A 19,418-nucleotide genomic window follows, 5' to 3' on the forward strand; every position below is an offset into this window, starting at 1 on the left:
TTGGGACTGGGAGGGTAAATTTTCATTTTTGAATGTCAACGGCCATATCACGTAGAACGCACCTGGTCTCGTCAGCTCCCAGAAGTTAAGTTACGTCGAGTCCCGTTGGTACTTGGAAGGGTGACCGCTTGGGAATACGGGATGTCGTTGGCGATGAATAGTTTGTTTTCAATAACAAATTTCTTGAAATTTTTTTTTCAATCACGATGGTTACCAGTCCAAATTCGTAGATAAAACATTTCAATGCCTTAGAGATAGGTTAAATTCATCTATAAGAATGATTCTGGATCAATTCCATTGAGAGTTTTTCAAAGTTTATCGCGTTGTTTAATCGCGATGGTTACCAGTCCAAATTCGTAGATCAAAAATATCAATGGCATAGAGATAGGTTCAATTCATCTATAGGAATGATTCTGGATAAATTTCATTGCGAGTTTTTCAAAGTTTATCGCGCTTTTTTATTCGCGATGGTTACGAGTCCAAATTCAATGAACAAACATTTCTATCACTTTGAAGTGATTTTCTATTCATCCATTGGGACTGGGAGGGTAAATTTTCATTTTTGAATGTCAACGGCCATATCACGTAGAACGCACCTGGTCTCGTCAGCTCCTAAAAGTAAAGTTATGTCGAGTCCCGTTAGTACTTGGAAGGGTGACCGCTTGGGAATACGGTATGTCGTTGGCGATGAATAGTTTGTTTTCAATAACAAATTTCTTGAAATTTTTTTTCAATCACGAGGGTTACCAGTCCAAATTCGTAGATAAAACATTTCAATGCCTTAGAGATAGGTTAAATTCATCTATAAGAATGATTCTGGATCAATTCCATTGAGAGTTTTTCAAAGTTTATCGCGTTGTTTAATCGCGATGGTTACCAGTCCAAATTCGTAGATCAAAAATATCAATGGCATAGAGATAGGTTCAATTCATCTATTTGAATGATTCTAGATAAATTTCATTGCGAGTTTTTCAAAGTTTATCGCGCTTTTTTATTCGCGATGGTTACGAGTCCAAATTCAATGAACAAACATTTCTATCACTTTGAAGTGATTTTCTATTCATCCATTGGGACTGGGAGGGTAAATTTTCATTTTTGAATGTCAACGGCCATATCACGTAGAACGCACCTGGTCTCGTCAGCTCCCAGAAGTTAAGTTACGTCGAGTCCCGTTGGTACTTGGAAGGGTGACCGCTTGGGAATACGGGATGTCGTTGGCGATGAATAGTTTGTTTTCAATAACAAATTTCTTGAAATTTTTTTTTCAATCACGATGGTTACCAGTCCAAATTCGTAGATAAAACATTTCAATGCCTTAGAGATAGGTTAAATTCATCTATAAGAATGATTCTGGATCAATTCCATTGAGAGTTTTTCAAAGTTTATCGCGTTGTTTAATCGCGATGGTTACCAGTCCAAATTCGTAGATCAAAAATATCAATGGCATAGAGATAGGTTCAATTCATCTATTTGAATGATTCTGGATAAATTTCATTGCGAGTTTTTCAAAGTTTATCGCGCTTTTTTATTCCCGATGGTTACGAGTCCAAATTCAATGAACAAACATTTCTATCACTTTGAAGTGATTTTCTATTCATCCATTGGGACTGGGAGGGTAAATTTTCATTTTTGAATGTCAACGGCCATATCACGTAGAACGCACCTGGTCTCGTCAGCTCCTAAAAGTAAAGTTATGTCGAGTCCCGTTAGTACTTGGAAGGGTGACCGCTTGGGAATACGGTATGTCGTTGGCGATGAATAGTTTGTTTTCAATAACAAATTTCTTGAAATTTTTTTTCAATCACGAGGGTTACCAGTCCAAATTCGTAGATAAAACATTTCAATGCCTTAGAGATAGGTTCAATTCATCTATAAGAATGATTCTGGATCAATTCCATTGAGAGTTTTTCAAAGTTTATCGCGTTTTTTAATCGCAATGGTTACCAGTCCAAATTCGTAGATCAAAAATATCAATGGCATAGAGATAGGTTCAATTCATCTATAGGAATGATTCTGGATAAATTTCATTGCGAGTTTTTCAAAGTTTATCGCGCTTTTTTATTCGCGATGGTTACGAGTCCAAATTCAATGAACAAACATTTCTATCACTTTGAAGTGATTTTCTATTCATCCATTGGGACTGGGAGGGTAAATTTTCATTTTTGAATGTCAACGGCCATATCACGTAGAACGCACCTGGTCTCGTCAGCTCCTAAAAGTAAAGTTATGTCGAGTCCCGTTAGTACTTGGAAGGGTGACCGCTTGGGAATACGGTATGTCGTTGGCGATGAATAGTTTGTTTTCAATAACAAATTTCTTGAAATTTTTTTTCAATCACGAGGGTTACCAGTCCAAATTCGTAGATAAAACATTTCAATGCCTTAGAGATAGGTTAAATTCATCTATAAGAATGATTCTGGATCAATTCCATTGAGAGTTTTTCAAAGTTTATCGCGTTGTTTAATCGCGATGGTTACCAGTCCAAATTCGTAGATCAAAAATATCAATGGCATAGAGATAGGTTCAATTCATCTATTTGAATGATTCTAGATAAATTTCATTGCGAGTTTTTCAAAGTTTATCGCGCTTTTTTATTCGCGATGGTTACGAGTCCAAATTCAATGAACAAACATTTCTATCACTTTGAAGTGATTTTCTATTCATCCATTGGGACTGGGAGGGTAAATTTTCATTTTTGAATGTCAACGGCCATATCACGTAGAACGCACCTGGTCTCGTCAGCTCCCAGAAGTTAAGTTACGTCGAGTCCCGTTGGTACTTGGAAGGGTGACCGCTTGGGAATACGGGATGTCGTTGGCGATGAATAGTTTGTTTTCAATAACAAATTTCTTGAAATTTTTTTTTCAATCACGATGGTTACCAGTCCAAATTCGTAGATAAAACATTTCAATGCCTTAGAGATAGGTTAAATTCATCTATAAGAATGATTCTGGATCAATTCCATTGAGAGTTTTTCAAAGTTTATCGCGTTGTTTAATCGCGATGGTTACCAGTCCAAATTCGTAGATCAAAAATATCAATGGCATAGAGATAGGTTCAATTCATCTATTTGAATGATTCTGGATAAATTTCATTGCGAGTTTTTCAAAGTTTATCGCGCTTTTTTATTCGCGATGGTTACGAGTCCAAATTCAATGAACAAACATTTCTATCACTTTGAAGTGATTTTCTATTCATCCATTGGGACTGGGAGGGTAAATTTTCATTTTTGAATGTCAACGGCCATATCACGTAGAACGCACCTGGTCTCGTCAGCTCCTAAAAGTAAAGTTATGTCGAGTCCCGTTAGTACTTGGAAGGGTGACCGCTTGGGAATACGGTATGTCGTTGGCGATGAATAGTTTGTTTTCAATAACAAATTTCTTGAAATTTTTTTTCAATCACGAGGGTTACCAGTCCAAATTCGTAGATAAAACATTTCAATGCCTTAGAGATAGGTTCAATTCATCTATAAGAATGATTCTGGATCAATTCCATTGAGAGTTTTTCAAAGTTTATCGCGTTTTTTAATCGCAATGGTTACCAGTCCAAATTCGTAGATCAAAAATATCAATGGCATAGAGATAGGTTCAATTCATCTATAGGAATGATTCTGGATAAATTTCATTGCGAGTTTTTCAAAGTTTATCGCGCTTTTTTATTCGCGATGGTTACGAGTCCAAATTCAATGAACAAACATTTCTATCACTTTGAAGTGATTTTCTATTCATCCATTGGGACTGGGAGGGTAAATTTTCATTTTTGAATGTCAACGGCCATATCACGTAGAACGCACCTGGTCTCGTCAGCTCCTAAAAGTAAAGTTATGTCGAGTCCCGTTAGTACTTGGAAGGGTGACCGCTTGGGAATACGGTATGTCGTTGGCGATGAATAGTTTGTTTTCAATAACAAATTTCTTGAAATTTTTTTTCAATCACGAGGGTTACCAGTCCAAATTCGTAGATAAAACATTTCAATGCCTTAGAGATAGGTTAAATTCATCTATAAGAATGATTCTGGATCAATTCCATTGAGAGTTTTTCAAAGTTTATCGCGTTGTTTAATCGCGATGGTTACCAGTCCAAATTCGTAGATCAAAAATATCAATGGCATAGAGATAGGTTCAATTCATCTATTTGAATGATTCTAGATAAATTTCATTGCGAGTTTTTCAAAGTTTATCGCGCTTTTTTATTCGCGATGGTTACGAGTCCAAATTCAATGAACAAACATTTCTATCACTTTGAAGTGATTTTCTATTCATCCATTGGGACTGGGAGGGTAAATTTTCATTTTTGAATGTCAACGGCCATATCACGTAGAACGCACCTGGTCTCGTCAGCTCCCAGAAGTTAAGTTACGTCGAGTCCCGTTGGTACTTGGAAGGGTGACCGCTTGGGAATACGGGATGTCGTTGGCGATGAATAGTTTGTTTTCAATAACAAATTTCTTGAAATTTTTTTTTCAATCACGATGGTTACCAGTCCAAATTCGTAGATAAAACATTTCAATGCCTTAGAGATAGGTTAAATTCATCTATAAGAATGATTCTGGATCAATTCCATTGAGAGTTTTTCAAAGTTTATCGCGTTGTTTAATCGCGATGGTTACCAGTCCAAATTCGTAGATCAAAAATATCAATGGCATAGAGATAGGTTCAATTCATCTATTTGAATGATTCTGGATAAATTTCATTGCGAGTTTTTCAAAGTTTATCGCGCTTTTTTATTCGCGATGGTTACGAGTCCAAATTCAATGAACAAACATTTCTATCACTTTGAAGTGATTTTCTATTCATCCATTGGGACTGGGAGGGTAAATTTTCATTTTTGAATGTCAACGGCCATATCACGTAGAACGCACCTGGTCTCGTCAGCTCCCAGAAGTTAAGTTACGTCGAGTCCCGTTGGTACTTGGAAGGGTGACCGCTTGGGAATACGGGATGTCGTTGGCGATGAATAGTTTGTTTTCAATAACAAATTTCTTGAAATTTTTTTTTCAATCACGATGGTTACCAGTCCAAATTCGTAGATAAAACATTTCAATGCCTTAGAGATAGGTTAAATTCATCTATAAGAATGATTCTGGATCAATTCCATTGAGAGTTTTTCAAAGTTTATCGCGTTGTTTAATCGCGATGGTTACCAGTCCAAATTCGTAGATCAAAAATATCAATGGCATAGAGATAGGTTCAATTCATCTATTTGAATGATTCTGGATAAATTTCATTGCGAGTTTTTCAAAGTTTATCGCGCTTTTTTATTCCCGATGGATACGAGTCCAAATTCAATGAACAAACATTTCTATCACTTTGAAGTGATTTTCTATTCATCCATTGGGACTGGGAGGGTAAATTTTCATTTTTGAATGTCAACGGCCATATCACGTAGAACGCACCTGGTCTCGTCAGCTCCTAAAAGTAAAGTTATGTCGAGTCCCGTTAGTACTTGGAAGGGTGACCGCTTGGGAATACGGTATGTCGTTGGCGATGAATAGTTTGTTTTCAATAACAAATTTCTTGAAATTTTTTTTCAATCACGAGGGTTACCAGTCCAAATTCGTAGATAAAACATTTCAATGCCTTAGAGATAGGTTCAATTCATCTATAAGAATGATTCTGGATCAATTCCATTGAGAGTTTTTCAAAGTTTATCGCGTTTTTTAATCGCAATGGTTACCAGTCCAAATTCGTAGATCAAAAATATCAATGGCATAGAGATAGGTTCAATTCATCTATTTGAATGATTCTGGATAAATTTCATTGCGAGTTTTTCAAAGTTTATCGCGCTTTTTTATTCCCGATGGTTACGAGTCCAAATTCAATGAACAAACATTTCTATCACTTTGAAGTGATTTTCTATTCATCCATTGGGACTGGGAGGGTAAATTTTCATTTTTGAATGTCAACGGCCATATCACGTAGAACGCACCTGGTTTCGTCAGCTCCTAAAAGTAAAGTTATGTCGAGTCCCGTTAGTACTTGGAAGGGTGACCGCTTGGGAATACGGTATGTCGTTGGCGATGAATAGTTTGTTTTCAATAACAAATTTCTTGAAATTTTTTTTCAATCACGAGGGTTACCAGTCCAAATTCGTAGATAAAACATTTCAATGCCTTAGAGATAGGTTCAATTCATCTATAAGAATGATTCTGGATCAATTCCATTGAGAGTTTTTCAAAGTTTATCGCGTTTTTTAATCGCAATGGTTACCAGTCCAAATTCGTAGATCAAAAATATCAATGGCATAGAGATAGGTTCAATTCATCTATTTGAATGATTCTGGATAAATTTCATTGCGAGTTTTTCAAAGTTTATCGCGCTTTTTTATTCCCGATGGTTACGAGTCCAAATTCAATGAACAAACATTTCTATCACTTTGAAGTGATTTTCTATTCATCCATTGGGACTGGGAGGGTAAATTTTCATTTTTGAATGTCAACGGCCATATCACGTAGAACGCACCTGGTCTCGTCAGCTCCTAAAAGTAAAGTTATGTCGAGTCCCGTTAGTACTTGGAAGGGTGACCGCTTGGGAATACGGTATGTCGTTGGCGATGAATAGTTTGTTTTCAATAACAAATTTCTTGAAATTTTTTTTCAATCACGAGGGTTACCAGTCCAAATTCGTAGATAAAACATTTCAATGCCTTAGAGATAGGTTCAATTCATCTATAAGAATGATTCTGGATCAATTCCATTGAGAGTTTTTCAAAGTTTATCGCGTTTTTTAATCGCAATGGTTACCAGTCCAAATTCGTAGATCAAAAATATCAATGGCATAGAGATAGGTTCAATTCATCTATAGGAATGATTCTGGATAAATTTCATTGCGAGTTTTTCAAAGTTTATCGCGCTTTTTTATTCGCGATGGTTACGAGTCCAAATTAAATGAACAAACATTTCTATCACTTTGAAGTGATTTTCTATTCATCCATTGGGACTGGGAGGGTAAATTTTCATTTTTGAATGTCAACGGCCATATCACGTAGAACGCACCTGGTCTCGTCAGCTCCCAGAAGTTAAGTTACGTCGAGTCCCGTTAGTACTTGGAAGGGTGACCGCTTGGGAATACGGTATGTCGTTGGCGATGAATAGTTTGTTTTCAATAACAAATTTCTTGAAATTTTTTTTCAATCACGAGGGTTACCAGTCCAAATTCGTAGATAAAACATTTCAATGCCTTAGAGATAGGTTCAATTCATCTATAAGAATGATTCTGGATCAATTCCATTGAGAGTTTTTCAAAGTTTATCGCGTTTTTTAATCGCAATGGTTACCAGTCCAAATTCGTAGATCAAAAATATCAATGGCATAGAGATAGGTTCAATTCATCTATAGGAATGATTCTGGATAAATTTCATTGCGAGTTTTTCAAAGTTTATCGCGCTTTTTTATTCGCGATGGTTACGAGTCCAAATTAAATGAACAAACATTTCTATCACTTTGAAGTGATTTTCTATTCATCCATTGGGACTGGGAGGGTAAATTTTCATTTTTGAATGTCAACGGCCATATCACGTAGAACGCACCTGGTCTCGTCAGCTCCCAGAAGTTAAGTTACGTCGAGTCCCGTTAGTACTTGGAAGGGTGACCGCTTGGGAATACGGGATGTCGTTGGCGATGAATAGTTTGTTTTCAATAACAAATTTCTTGAAATTTTTTTTTCAATCACGATGGTTACCAGTCCAAATTCGTAGATAAAACATTTCAATGCCTTAGAGATAGGTTCAATTCATCTATAAGAATGATTCTGGATCAATTCCATTGAGAGTTTTTCAAAGTTTATCGCGTTGTTTAATCGCGATGGTTACCAGTCCAAATTCGTAGATCAAAAATATCAATGGCATAGAGATAGGTTCAATTCATCTATTTGAATGATTCTGGATAAATTTCATTGCGAGTTTTTCAAAGTTTATCGCGCTTTTTTATTCGCGATGGTTACGAGTCCAAATTAAATGAACAAACATTTCTATCACTTTGAAGTGATTTTCTATTCATCCATTGGGACTGGGAGGGTAAATTTTCATTTTTGAATGTCAACGGCCATATCACGTAGAACGCACCTGGTCTCGTCAGCTCCTAAAAGTAAAGTTATGTCGAGTCCCGTTAGTACTTGGAAGGGTGACCGCTTGGGAATACGGTATGTCGTTGGCGATGAATAGTTTGTTTTCAATAACAAATTTCTTGAAATTTTTTTTTCAATCACGATGGTTACCAGTCCAAATTCGTAGATAAAACATTTCAATGCCTTAGAGATAGGTTCAATTCATCTATAAGAATGATTCTGGATCAATTTCATTGAGAGTTTTTCAAAGTTTATCGCGTTGTTTAATCGCGATGGTTACCAGTCCAAATTCGTAGATCAAAAATATCAATGGCATAGAGATAGGTTCAATTCATCTATTTGAATGATTCTGGATAAATTTCATTGCGAGTTTTTCAAAGTTTATCGCGCTTTTTTATTCGCGATGGTTACGAGTCCAAATTAAATGAACAAACATTTCTATCACTTTGAAGTGATTTTCTATTCATCCATTGGGACTGGGAGGGTAAATTTTCATTTTTGAATGTCAACGGCCATATCACGTAGAACGCACCTGGTCTCGTCAGCTCCTAAAAGTAAAGTTATGTCGAGTCCCGTTAGTACTTGGAAGGGTGACCGCTTGGGAATACGGTATGTCGTTGGCGATGAATAGTTTGTTTTCAATAACAAATTTCTTGAAATTTTTTTTCAATCACGAGGGTTACCAGTCCAAATTCGTAGATAAAACATTTCAATGCCTTAGAGATAGGTTCAATTCATCTATAAGAATGATTCTGGATCAATTCCATTGAGAGTTTTTCAAAGTTTATCGCGTTTTTTAATCGCAATGGTTACCAGTCCAAATTCGTAGATCAAAAATATCAATGGCATAGAGATAGGTTCAATTCATCTATAGGAATGATTCTGGATAAATTTCATTGCGAGTTTTTCAAAGTTTATCGCGCTTTTTTATTCGCGATGGTTACGAGTCCAAATTAAATGAACAAACATTTCTATCACTTTGAAGTGATTTTCTATTCATCCATTGGGACTGGGAGGGTAAATTTTCATTTTTGAATGTCAACGGCCATATCACGTAGAACGCACCTGGTCTCGTCAGCTCCTAAAAGTAAAGTTATGTCGAGTCCCGTTAGTACTTGGAAGGGTGACCGCTTGGGAATACGGTATGTCGTTGGCGATGAATAGTTTGTTTTCAATAACAAATTTCTTGAAATTTTTTTTCAATCACGAGGGTTACCAGTCCAAATTCGTAGATAAAACATTTCAATGCCTTAGAGATAGGTTCAATTCATCTATAAGAATGATTCTGGATCAATTCCATTGAGAGTTTTTCAAAGTTTATCGCGTTTTTTAATCGCAATGGTTACCAGTCCAAATTCGTAGATCAAAAATATCAATGGCATAGAGATAGGTTCAATTCATCTATAGGAATGATTCTGGATAAATTTCATTGCGAGTTTTTCAAAGTTTATCGCGCTTTTTTATTCGCGATGGTTACGAGTCCAAATTAAATGAACAAACATTTCTATCACTTTGAAGTGATTTTCTATTCATCCATTGGGACTGGGAGGGTAAATTTTCATTTTTGAATGTCAACGGCCATATCACGTAGAACGCACCTGGTCTCGTCAGCTCCTAAAAGTAAAGTTATGTCGAGTCCCGTTAGTACTTGGAAGGGTGACCGCTTGGGAATACGGTATGTCGTTGGCGATGAATAGTTTGTTTTCAATAACAAATTTCTTGAAATTTTTTTTCAATCACGAGGGTTACCAGTCCAAATTCGTAGATAAAACATTTCAATGCCTTAGAGATAGGTTAAATTCATCTATAAGAATGATTCTGGATCAATTCCATTGAGAGTTTTTCAAAGTTTATCGCGTTGTTTAATCGCGATGGTTACCAGTCCAAATTCGTAGATCAAAAATATCAATGGCATAGAGATAGGTTCAATTCATCTATTTGAATGATTCTGGATAAATTTCATTGCGAGTTTTTCAAAGTTTATCGCGCTTTTTTATTCCCGATGGTTACGAGTCCAAATTCAATGAACAAACATTTCTATCACTTTGAAGTGATTTTCTATTCATCCATTGGGACTGGGAGGGTAAATTTTCATTTTTGAATGTCAACGGCCATATCACGTAGAACGCACCTGGTCTCGTCAGCTCCTAAAAGTAAAGTTATGTCGAGTCCCGTTAGTACTTGGAAGGGTGACCGCTTGGGAATACGGTATGTCGTTGGCGATGAATAGTTTGTTTTCAATAACAAATTTCTTGAAATTTTTTTTCAATCACGAGGGTTACCAGTCCAAATTCGTAGATAAAACATTTCAATGCCTTAGAGATAGGTTAAATTCATCTATAAGAATGATTCTGGATCAATTCCATTGAGAGTTTTTCAAAGTTTATCGCGTTTTTTAATCGCAATGGTTACCAGTCCAAATTCGTAGATCAAAAATATCAATGGCATAGAGATAGGTTCAATTCATCTATAGGAATGATTCTGGATAAATTTCATTGCGAGTTTTTCAAAGTTTATCGCGCTTTTTTATTCGCGATGGTTACGAGTCCAAATTAAATGAACAAACATTTCTATCACTTTGAAGTGATTTTCTATTCATCCATTGGGACTGGGAGGGTAAATTTTCATTTTTGAATGTCAACGGCCATATCACGTAGAACGCACCTGGTCTCGTCAGCTCCTAAAAGTAAAGTTATGTCGAGTCCCGTTAGTACTTGGAAGGGTGACCGCTTGGGAATACGGTATGTCGTTGGCGATGAATAGTTTGTTTCCAATAACAAATTTCTTGAAATTTTTTTTCAATCACGAGGGTTACCAGTCCAAATTCGTAGATAAAACATTTCAATGCCTTAGAGATAGGTTCAATTCATCTATAAGAATGATTCTGGATCAATTCCATTGAGAGTTTTTCAAAGTTTATCGCGTTTTTTAATCGCAATGGTTACCAGTCCAAATTCGTAGATCAAAAATATCAATGGCATAGAGATAGGTTCAATTCATCTATAGGAATGATTCTGGATAAATTTCATTGCGAGTTTTTCAAAGTTTATCGCGCTTTTTTATTCGCGATGGTTACGAGTCCAAATTAAATGAACAAACATTTCTATCACTTTGAAGTGATTTTCTATTCATCCATTGGGACTGGGAGGGTAAATTTTCATTTTTGAATGTCAACGGCCATATCACGTAGAACGCACCTGGTCTCGTCAGCTCCTAAAAGTAAAGTTATGTCGAGTCCCGTTAGTACTTGGAAGGGTGACCGCTTGGGAATACGGTATGTCGTTGGCGATGAATAGTTTGTTTTCAATAACAAATTTCTTGAAATTTTTTTTCAATCACGAGGGTTACCAGTCCAAATTCGTAGATAAAACATTTCAATGCCTTAGAGATAGGTTAAATTCATCTATAAGAATGATTCTGGATCAATTCCATTGAGAGTTTTTCAAAGTTTATCGCGTTGTTTAATCGCGATGGTTACCAGTCCAAATTCGTAGATCAAAAATATCAATGGCATAGAGATAGGTTCAATTCATCTATTTGAATGATTCTGGATAAATTTCATTGCGAGTTTTTCAAAGTTTATCGCGCTTTTTTATTCCCGATGGTTACGAGTCCAAATTCAATGAACAAACATTTCTATCACTTTGAAGTGATTTTCTATTCATCCATTGGGACTGGGAGGGTAAATTTTCATTTTTGAATGTCAACGGCCATATCACGTAGAACGCACCTGGTCTCGTCAGCTCCTAAAAGTAAAGTTATGTCGAGTCCCGTTAGTACTTGGAAGGGTGACCGCTTGGGAATACGGTATGTCGTTGGCGATGAATAGTTTGTTTTCAATAACAAATTTCTTGAAATTTTTTTTCAATCACGAGGGTTACCAGTCCAAATTCGTAGATAAAACATTTCAATGCCTTAGAGATAGGTTAAATTCATCTATAAGAATGATTCTGGATCAATTCCATTGAGAGTTTTTCAAAGTTTATCGCGTTTTTTAATCGCAATGGTTACCAGTCCAAATTCGTAGATCAAAAATATCAATGGCATAGAGATAGGTTCAATTCATCTATAGGAATGATTCTGGATAAATTTCATTGCGAGTTTTTCAAAGTTTATCGCGCTTTTTTATTCGCGATGGTTACGAGTCCAAATTAAATGAACAAACATTTCTATCACTTTGAAGTGATTTTCTATTCATCCATTGGGACTGGGAGGGTAAATTTTCATTTTTGAATGTCAACGGCCATATCACGTAGAACGCACCTGGTCTCGTCAGCTCCTAAAAGTAAAGTTATGTCGAGTCCCGTTAGTACTTGGAAGGGTGACCGCTTGGGAATACGGTATGTCGTTGGCGATGAATAGTTTGTTTCCAATAACAAATTTCTTGAAATTTTTTTTCAATCACGAGGGTTACCAGTCCAAATTCGTAGATAAAACATTTCAATGCCTTAGAGATAGGTTCAATTCATCTATAAGAATGATTCTGGATCAATTCCATTGAGAGTTTTTCAAAGTTTATCGCGTTTTTTAATCGCAATGGTTACCAGTCCAAATTCGTAGATCAAAAATATCAATGGCATAGAGATAGGTTCAATTCATCTATAGGAATGATTCTGGATAAATTTCATTGCGAGTTTTTCAAAGTTTATCGCGCTTTTTTATTCGCGATGGTTACGAGTCCAAATTAAATGAACAAACATTTCTATCACTTTGAAGTGATTTTCTATTCATCCATTGGGACTGGGAGGGTAAATTTTCATTTTTGAATGTCAACGGCCATATCACGTAGAACGCACCTGGTCTCGTCAGCTCCTAAAAGTAAAGTTATGTCGAGTCCCGTTAGTACTTGGAAGGGTGACCGCTTGGGAATACGGTATGTCGTTGGCGATGAATAGTTTGTTTTCAATAACAAATTTCTTGAAATTTTTTTTCAATCACGAGGGTTACCAGTCCAAATTCGTAGATAAAACATTTCAATGCCTTAGAGATAGGTTAAATTCATCTATAAGAATGATTCTGGATCAATTCCATTGAGAGTTTTTCAAAGTTTATCGCGTTGTTTAATCGCGATGGTTACCAGTCCAAATTCGTAGATCAAAAATATCAATGGCATAGAGATAGGTTCAATTCATCTATTTGAATGATTCTAGATAAATTTCATTGCGAGTTTTTCAAAGTTTATCGCGCTTTTTTATTCGCGATGGTTACGAGTCCAAATTCAATGAACAAACATTTCTATCACTTTGAAGTGATTTTCTATTCATCCATTGGGACTGGGAGGGTAAATTTTCATTTCTGAATGTCAACGGCCATATCACGTAGAACGCACCTGGTCTCGTCAGCTCCCAGAAGTTAAGTTACGTCGAGTCCCGTTAGTACTTGGAAGGGTGACCGCTTGGGAATACGGTATGTCGTTGGCGATGAATAGTTTGTTTTCAATAACAAATTTCTTGAAATTTTTTTTCAATCACGAGGGTTACCAGTCCAAATTCGTAGATAAAACATTTCAATGCCTTAGAGATAGGTTAAATTCATCTATAAGAATGATTCTGGATCAATTCCATTGAGAGTTTTTCAAAGTTTATCGCGTTTTTTAATCGCAATGGTTACCAGTCCAAATTCGTAGATCAAAAATATCAATGGCATAGAGATAGGTTCAATTCATCTATAGGAATGATTCTGGATAAATTTCATTGCGAGTTTTTCAAAGTTTATCGCGCTTTTTTATTCGCGATGGTTACGAGTCCAAATTAAATGAACAAACATTTCTATCACTTTGAAGTGATTTTCTATTCATCCATTGGGACTGGGAGGGTAAATTTTCATTTTTGAATGTCAACGGCCATATCACGTAGAACGCACCTGGTCTCGTCAGCTCCTAAAAGTAAAGTTATGTCGAGTCCCGTTAGTACTTGGAAGGGTGACCGCTTGGGAATACGGTATGTCGTTGGCGATGAATAGTTTGTTTTCAATAACAAATTTCTTGAAATTTTTTTTCAATCACGAGGGTTACCAGTCCAAATTCGTAGATAAAACATTTCAATGCCTTAGAGATAGGTTAAATTCATCTATAAGAATGATTCTGGATCAATTCCATTGAGAGTTTTTCAAAGTTTATCGCGTTGTTTAATCGCGATGGTTACCAGTCCAAATTCGTAGATCAAAAATATCAATGGCATAGAGATAGGTTCAATTCATCTATTTGAATGATTCTAGATAAATTTCATTGCGAGTTTTTCAAAGTTTATCGCGCTTTTTTATTCGCGATGGTTACGAGTCCAAATTCAATGAACAAACATTTCTATCACTTTGAAGTGATTTTCTATTCATCCATTGGGACTGGGAGGGTAAATTTTCATTTCTGAATGTCAACGGCCATATCACGTAGAACGCACCTGGTCTCGTCAGCTCCCAGAAGTTAAGTTACGTCGAGTCCCGTTAGTACTTGGAAGGGTGACCGCTTGGGAATACGGGATGTCGTTGGCGATGAATAGTTTGTTTTCAATAACAAATTTCTTGAAATTTTTTTTCAATCACGAGGGTTACCAGTCCAAATTCGTAGATAAAACATTTCAATGCCTTAGAGATAGGTTCAATTCATCTATAAGAATGATTCTGGATCAATTCCATTGAGAGTTTTTCAAAGTTTATCGCGTTTTTTAATCGCAATGGTTACCAGTCCAAATTCGTAGATCAAAAATATCAATGGCATAGAGATAGGTTCAATTCATCTATAGGAATGATTCTGGATAAATTTCATTGCGAGTTTTTCAAAGTTTATCGCGCTTTTTTATTCCCGATGGTTACGAGTCCAAATTAAATGAACAAACATTTCTATCACTTTGAAGTGATTTTCTATTCATCCATTGGGACTGGGAGGGTAAATTTTCATTTTTGAATGTCAACGGCCATATCACGTAGAACGCACCTGGTCTCGTCAGCTCCTAAAAGTAAAGTTATGTCGAGTCCCGTTAGTACTTGGAAGGGTGACCGCTTGGGAATACGGTATGTCGTTGGCGATGAATAGTTTGTTTTCAATAACAAATTTCTTGAAATTTTTTTTCAATCACGAGGGTTACCAGTCCAAATTCGTAGATAAAACATTTCAATGCCTTAGAGATAGGTTAAATTCATCTATAAGAATGATTCTGGATCAATTCCATTGAGAGTTTTTCAAAGTTTATCGCGTTGTTTAATCGCGATGGTTACCAGTCCAAATTCGTAGATCAAAAATATCAATGGCATAGAGATAGGTTCAATTCATCTATTTGAATGATTCTAGATAAATTTCATTGCGAGTTTTTCAAAGTTTATCGCGCTTTTTTATTCGCGATGGTTACGAGTCCAAATTCAATGAACAAACATTTCTATCACTTTGAAGTGATTTTCTATTCATCCATTGGGACTGGGAGGGTAAATTTTCATTTCTGAATGTCAACGGCCATATCACGTAGAACGCACCTGGTCTCGTCAGCTCCCAGAAGTTAAGTTACGTCGAGTCCCGTTAGTACTTGGAAGGGTGACCGCTTGGGAATACGGGATGTCGTTGGCGATGAATAGTTTGTTTTCAATAACAAATTTCTTGAAATTTTTTTTCAATCACGAGGGTTACCAGTCCAAATTCGTAGATAAAACATTTCAATGCCTTAGAGATAGGTTCAATTCATCTATAAGAATGATTCTGGATCAATTCCATTGAGAGTTTTTCAAAGTTTATCGCGTTTTTTAATCGCAATGGTTACCAGTCCAAATTCGTAGATCAAAAATATCAATGGCATAGAGATAGGTTCAATTCATCTATAGGAATGATTCTGGATAAATTTCATTGCGAGTTTTTCAAAGTTTATCGCGCTTTTTTATTCCCGATGGTTACGAGTCCAAATTCAATGAACAAACATTTCTATCACTTTGAAGTGATTTTCTATTCATCCATTGGGACTGGGAGGGTAAATTTTCATTTTTGAATGTCAACGGCCATATCACGTAGAACGCACCTGGTCTCGTCAGCTCCTAAAAGTAAAGTTATGTCGAGTCCCGTTAGTACTTGGAAGGGTGACCGCTTGGGAATACGGTATGTCGTTGGCGATGAATAGTTTGTTTTCAATAACAAATTTCTTGAAATTTTTTTTCAATCACGAGGGTTACCAGTCCAAATTCGTAGATAAAACATTTCAATGCCTTAGAGATAGGTTCAATTCATCTATAAGAATGATTCTGGATCAATTCCATTGAGAGTTTTTCAAAGTTTATCGCGTTTTTTAATCGCAATGGTTACCAGTCCAAATTCGTAGATCAAAAATATCAATGGCATAGAGATAGGTTCAATTCATCTATAGGAATGATTCTGGATAAATTTCATTGCGAGTTTTTCAAAGTTTATCGCGCTTTTTTATTCCCGATGGTTACGAGTCCAAATTCAATGAACAAACATTTCTATCACTTTGAAGTGATTTTCTATTCATCCATTGGGACTGGGAGGGTAAATTTTCATTTTTGAATGTCAACGGCCATATCACGTAGAACGCACCTGGTCTCGTCAGCTCCTAAAAGTAAAGTTATGTCGAGTCCCGTTAGTACTTGGAAGGGTGACCGCTTGGGAATACGGTATGTCGTTGGCGATGAATAGTTTGTTTTCAATAACAAATTTCTTGAAATTTTTTTTCAATCACGAGGGTTACCAGTCCAAATTCGTAGATAAAACATTTCAATGCCTTAGAGATAGGTTAAATTCATCTATAAGAATGATTCTGGATCAATTCCATTGAGAGTTTTTCAAAGTTTATCGCGTTGTTTAATCGCGATGGTTACCAGTCCAAATTCGTAGATCAAAAATATCAATGGCATAGAGATAGGTTCAATTCATCTATTTGAATGATTCTAGATAAATTTCATTGCGAGTTTTTCAAAGTTTATCGCGCTTTTTTATTCGCGATGGTTACGAGTCCAAATTCAATGAACAAACATTTCTATCACTTTGAAGTGATTTTCTATTCATCCATTGGGACTGGGAGGGTAAATTTTCATTTCTGAATGTCAACGGCCATATCACGTAGAACGCACCTGGTCTCGTCAGCTCCCAGAAGTTAAGTTACGTCGAGTCCCGTTAGTACTTGGAAGGGTGACCGCTTGGGAATACGGGATGTCGTTGGCGATGAATAGTTTGTTTTCAATAACAAATTTCTTGAAATTTTTTTTCAATCACGAGGGTTACCAGTCCAAATTCGTAGATAAAACATTTCAATGCCTTAGAGATAGGTTAAATTCATCTATAAGAATGATTCTGGATCAATTCCATTGAGAGTTTTTCAAAGTTTATCGCGTTGTTTAATCGCGATGGTTACCAGTCCAAATTCGTAGATCAAAAATATCAATGGCATAGAGATAGGTTCAATTCATCTATTTGAATGATTCTAGATAAATTTCATTGCGAGTTTTTCAAAGTTTATCGCGCTTTTTTATTCGCGATGGTTACGAGTCCAAATTCAATGAACAAACATTTCTATCACTTTGAAGTGATTTTCTATTCATCCATTGGGACTGGGAGGGTAAATTTTCATTTCTGAATGTCAACGGCCATATCACGTAGAACGCACCTGGTCTCGTCAGCTCCCAGAAGTTAAGTTACGTCGAGTCCCGTTAGTACTTGGAAGGGTGACCGCTTGGGAATACGGGATGTCGTTGGCGATGAATAGTTTGTTTTCAATAACAAATTTCTTGAAATTTTTTTTCAATCACGAGGGTTACCAGTCCAAATTCGTAGATAAAACATTTCAATGCCTTAGAGATAGGTTCAATTCATCTATAAGAATGATTCTGGATCAATTCCATTGAGAGTTTTTCAAAGTTTATCGCGTTTTTTAATCGCAATGGTTACCAGTCCAAATTCGTAGATCAAAAATATCAATGGCATAGAGATAGGTTCAATTCATCTATAGGAATGATTCTGGATAAATTTCATTGCGAGTTTTTCAAAGTTTATCGCGCTTTTTTATTCGCGATGGTTACGAGTCCAAATTAAATGAACAAACATTTCTATCACTTTGAAGTGATTTTCTATTCATCCATTGGGACTGGGAGGGTAAATTTTCATTTTTGAATGTCAATGGCCATATCACGTAGAACGCACCTGGTCTCGTCAGCTCCCAGAAGTTAAGTTACGTCGAGTCCCGTTAGTACTTGGAAGGGTGACCGCTTGGGAATACGGGATGTCGTTGGCGATGAATAGTTTGTTTTCAATAACAAATTTCTTGAAATTTTTTTTTCAATCACGATGGTTACCAGTCCAAATTCGTAGATAAAACATTTCAATGCCTTAGAGATAGGTTAAATTCATCTATAAGAATGATTCTGGATCAATTCCATTGAGAGTTTTTCAAAGTTTATCGCGTTGTTTAATCGCGATGGTTACCAGTCCAAATTCGTAGATCAAAAATATCAATGGCATAGAGATAGGTTCAATTCATCTATTTGAATGATTCTGGATAAATTTCATTGCGAGTTTTTCAAAGTTTATCGCGCTTTTTTATTCGCGATGGTTACGAGTCCAAATTCAATGAACAAACATTTCTATCACTTTGAAGTGATTTTCTATTCATCCATTGGGACTGGGAGGGTAAATTTTCATTTTTGAATGTCAACGGCCATATCACGTAGAACGCACCTGGTCTCGTCAGCTCCCAGAAGTTAAGTTACGTCGAGTCCCGTTAGTACTTGGAAGGGTGACCGCTTGGGAATACGGGATGTCGTTGGCGATGAATAGTTTGTTTTCAATAACAAATTTCTTGAAATTTTTTTTCAATCACGAGGGTTACCAGTCCAAATTCGTAGATAAAACATTTCAATGCCTTAGAGATAGGTTCAATTCATCTATAAGAATGATTCTGGATCAATTCCATTGAGAGTTTTTCAAAGTTTATCGCGTTTTTTAATCGCAATGGTTACCAGTCCAAATTCGTAGATCAAAAATATCAATGGCATAGAGATAGGTTCAATTCATCTATAGGAATGATTCTGGATAAATTTCATTGCGAGTTTTTCAAAGTTTATCGCGCTTTTTTATTCCCGATGGTTACGAGTCCAAATTCAATGAACAAACATTTCTATCACTTTGAAGTGATTTTCTATTCATCCATTGGGACTGGGAGGGTAAATTTTCATTTTTGAATGTCAACGGCCATATCACGTAGAACGCACCTGGTCTCGTCAGCTCCTAAAAGTAAAGTTATGTCGAGTCCCGTTAGTACTTGGAAGGGTGACCGCTTGGGAATACGGTATGTCGTTGGCGATGAATAGTTTGTTTTCAATAACAAATTTCTTGAAATTTTTTTTCAATCACGAGGGTTACCAGTCCAAA

The 19,418-nt window shown here is 36.2% G+C and overlaps 37 pseudogenes; all 37 read left to right on the plus strand.

The window, feature by feature from the left end:
* Positions 1 to 34: 34 nt before the first annotated feature.
* Positions 35 to 153, plus strand: LOC124334144 (annotated as a pseudogene).
* Positions 154 to 568: 415 nt separating this feature from the next.
* LOC124330507 lies at positions 569 to 687 on the plus strand (annotated as a pseudogene).
* A 414-nt stretch (positions 688 to 1,101) lies between these two features.
* LOC124334145 lies at positions 1,102 to 1,220 on the plus strand (annotated as a pseudogene).
* Positions 1,221 to 1,635: 415 nt separating this feature from the next.
* On the plus strand, positions 1,636 to 1,754 carry LOC124330508 (annotated as a pseudogene).
* Positions 1,755 to 2,168: 414 nt separating this feature from the next.
* LOC124330510 lies at positions 2,169 to 2,287 on the plus strand (annotated as a pseudogene).
* A 414-nt stretch (positions 2,288 to 2,701) lies between these two features.
* On the plus strand, positions 2,702 to 2,820 carry LOC124334146 (annotated as a pseudogene).
* A 415-nt stretch (positions 2,821 to 3,235) lies between these two features.
* Positions 3,236 to 3,354, plus strand: LOC124330511 (annotated as a pseudogene).
* Positions 3,355 to 3,768: 414 nt separating this feature from the next.
* Positions 3,769 to 3,887, plus strand: LOC124330512 (annotated as a pseudogene).
* Positions 3,888 to 4,301: 414 nt separating this feature from the next.
* LOC124334147 lies at positions 4,302 to 4,420 on the plus strand (annotated as a pseudogene).
* Positions 4,421 to 4,835: 415 nt separating this feature from the next.
* LOC124334148 lies at positions 4,836 to 4,954 on the plus strand (annotated as a pseudogene).
* A 415-nt stretch (positions 4,955 to 5,369) lies between these two features.
* Positions 5,370 to 5,488, plus strand: LOC124330513 (annotated as a pseudogene).
* Positions 5,489 to 5,902: 414 nt separating this feature from the next.
* LOC124330575 lies at positions 5,903 to 6,021 on the plus strand (annotated as a pseudogene).
* A 414-nt stretch (positions 6,022 to 6,435) lies between these two features.
* On the plus strand, positions 6,436 to 6,554 carry LOC124330514 (annotated as a pseudogene).
* Positions 6,555 to 6,968: 414 nt separating this feature from the next.
* On the plus strand, positions 6,969 to 7,087 carry LOC124335283 (annotated as a pseudogene).
* Positions 7,088 to 7,501: 414 nt separating this feature from the next.
* Positions 7,502 to 7,620, plus strand: LOC124333465 (annotated as a pseudogene).
* Positions 7,621 to 8,035: 415 nt separating this feature from the next.
* LOC124330515 lies at positions 8,036 to 8,154 on the plus strand (annotated as a pseudogene).
* Positions 8,155 to 8,569: 415 nt separating this feature from the next.
* LOC124330516 lies at positions 8,570 to 8,688 on the plus strand (annotated as a pseudogene).
* Positions 8,689 to 9,102: 414 nt separating this feature from the next.
* LOC124330517 lies at positions 9,103 to 9,221 on the plus strand (annotated as a pseudogene).
* Positions 9,222 to 9,635: 414 nt separating this feature from the next.
* On the plus strand, positions 9,636 to 9,754 carry LOC124330518 (annotated as a pseudogene).
* A 414-nt stretch (positions 9,755 to 10,168) lies between these two features.
* LOC124330519 lies at positions 10,169 to 10,287 on the plus strand (annotated as a pseudogene).
* A 414-nt stretch (positions 10,288 to 10,701) lies between these two features.
* LOC124330521 lies at positions 10,702 to 10,820 on the plus strand (annotated as a pseudogene).
* A 414-nt stretch (positions 10,821 to 11,234) lies between these two features.
* Positions 11,235 to 11,353, plus strand: LOC124330522 (annotated as a pseudogene).
* A 414-nt stretch (positions 11,354 to 11,767) lies between these two features.
* LOC124330523 lies at positions 11,768 to 11,886 on the plus strand (annotated as a pseudogene).
* Positions 11,887 to 12,300: 414 nt separating this feature from the next.
* On the plus strand, positions 12,301 to 12,419 carry LOC124330524 (annotated as a pseudogene).
* A 414-nt stretch (positions 12,420 to 12,833) lies between these two features.
* LOC124330525 lies at positions 12,834 to 12,952 on the plus strand (annotated as a pseudogene).
* Positions 12,953 to 13,366: 414 nt separating this feature from the next.
* On the plus strand, positions 13,367 to 13,485 carry LOC124335284 (annotated as a pseudogene).
* Positions 13,486 to 13,899: 414 nt separating this feature from the next.
* On the plus strand, positions 13,900 to 14,018 carry LOC124330526 (annotated as a pseudogene).
* A 414-nt stretch (positions 14,019 to 14,432) lies between these two features.
* LOC124333466 lies at positions 14,433 to 14,551 on the plus strand (annotated as a pseudogene).
* A 414-nt stretch (positions 14,552 to 14,965) lies between these two features.
* LOC124330527 lies at positions 14,966 to 15,084 on the plus strand (annotated as a pseudogene).
* A 414-nt stretch (positions 15,085 to 15,498) lies between these two features.
* Positions 15,499 to 15,617, plus strand: LOC124333467 (annotated as a pseudogene).
* A 414-nt stretch (positions 15,618 to 16,031) lies between these two features.
* On the plus strand, positions 16,032 to 16,150 carry LOC124330528 (annotated as a pseudogene).
* A 414-nt stretch (positions 16,151 to 16,564) lies between these two features.
* On the plus strand, positions 16,565 to 16,683 carry LOC124330529 (annotated as a pseudogene).
* Positions 16,684 to 17,097: 414 nt separating this feature from the next.
* LOC124333468 lies at positions 17,098 to 17,216 on the plus strand (annotated as a pseudogene).
* A 414-nt stretch (positions 17,217 to 17,630) lies between these two features.
* Positions 17,631 to 17,749, plus strand: LOC124333469 (annotated as a pseudogene).
* A 414-nt stretch (positions 17,750 to 18,163) lies between these two features.
* LOC124333631 lies at positions 18,164 to 18,282 on the plus strand (annotated as a pseudogene).
* Positions 18,283 to 18,697: 415 nt separating this feature from the next.
* Positions 18,698 to 18,816, plus strand: LOC124333471 (annotated as a pseudogene).
* A 414-nt stretch (positions 18,817 to 19,230) lies between these two features.
* On the plus strand, positions 19,231 to 19,349 carry LOC124330531 (annotated as a pseudogene).
* Positions 19,350 to 19,418: the final 69 nt, after the last annotated feature.

Source organism: Daphnia pulicaria, chromosome 3 (assembly GCF_021234035.1).
Source record: "Daphnia pulicaria isolate SC F1-1A chromosome 3, SC_F0-13Bv2, whole genome shotgun sequence".
NCBI lineage: Eukaryota > Metazoa > Arthropoda > Branchiopoda > Diplostraca > Daphniidae > Daphnia > Daphnia pulicaria.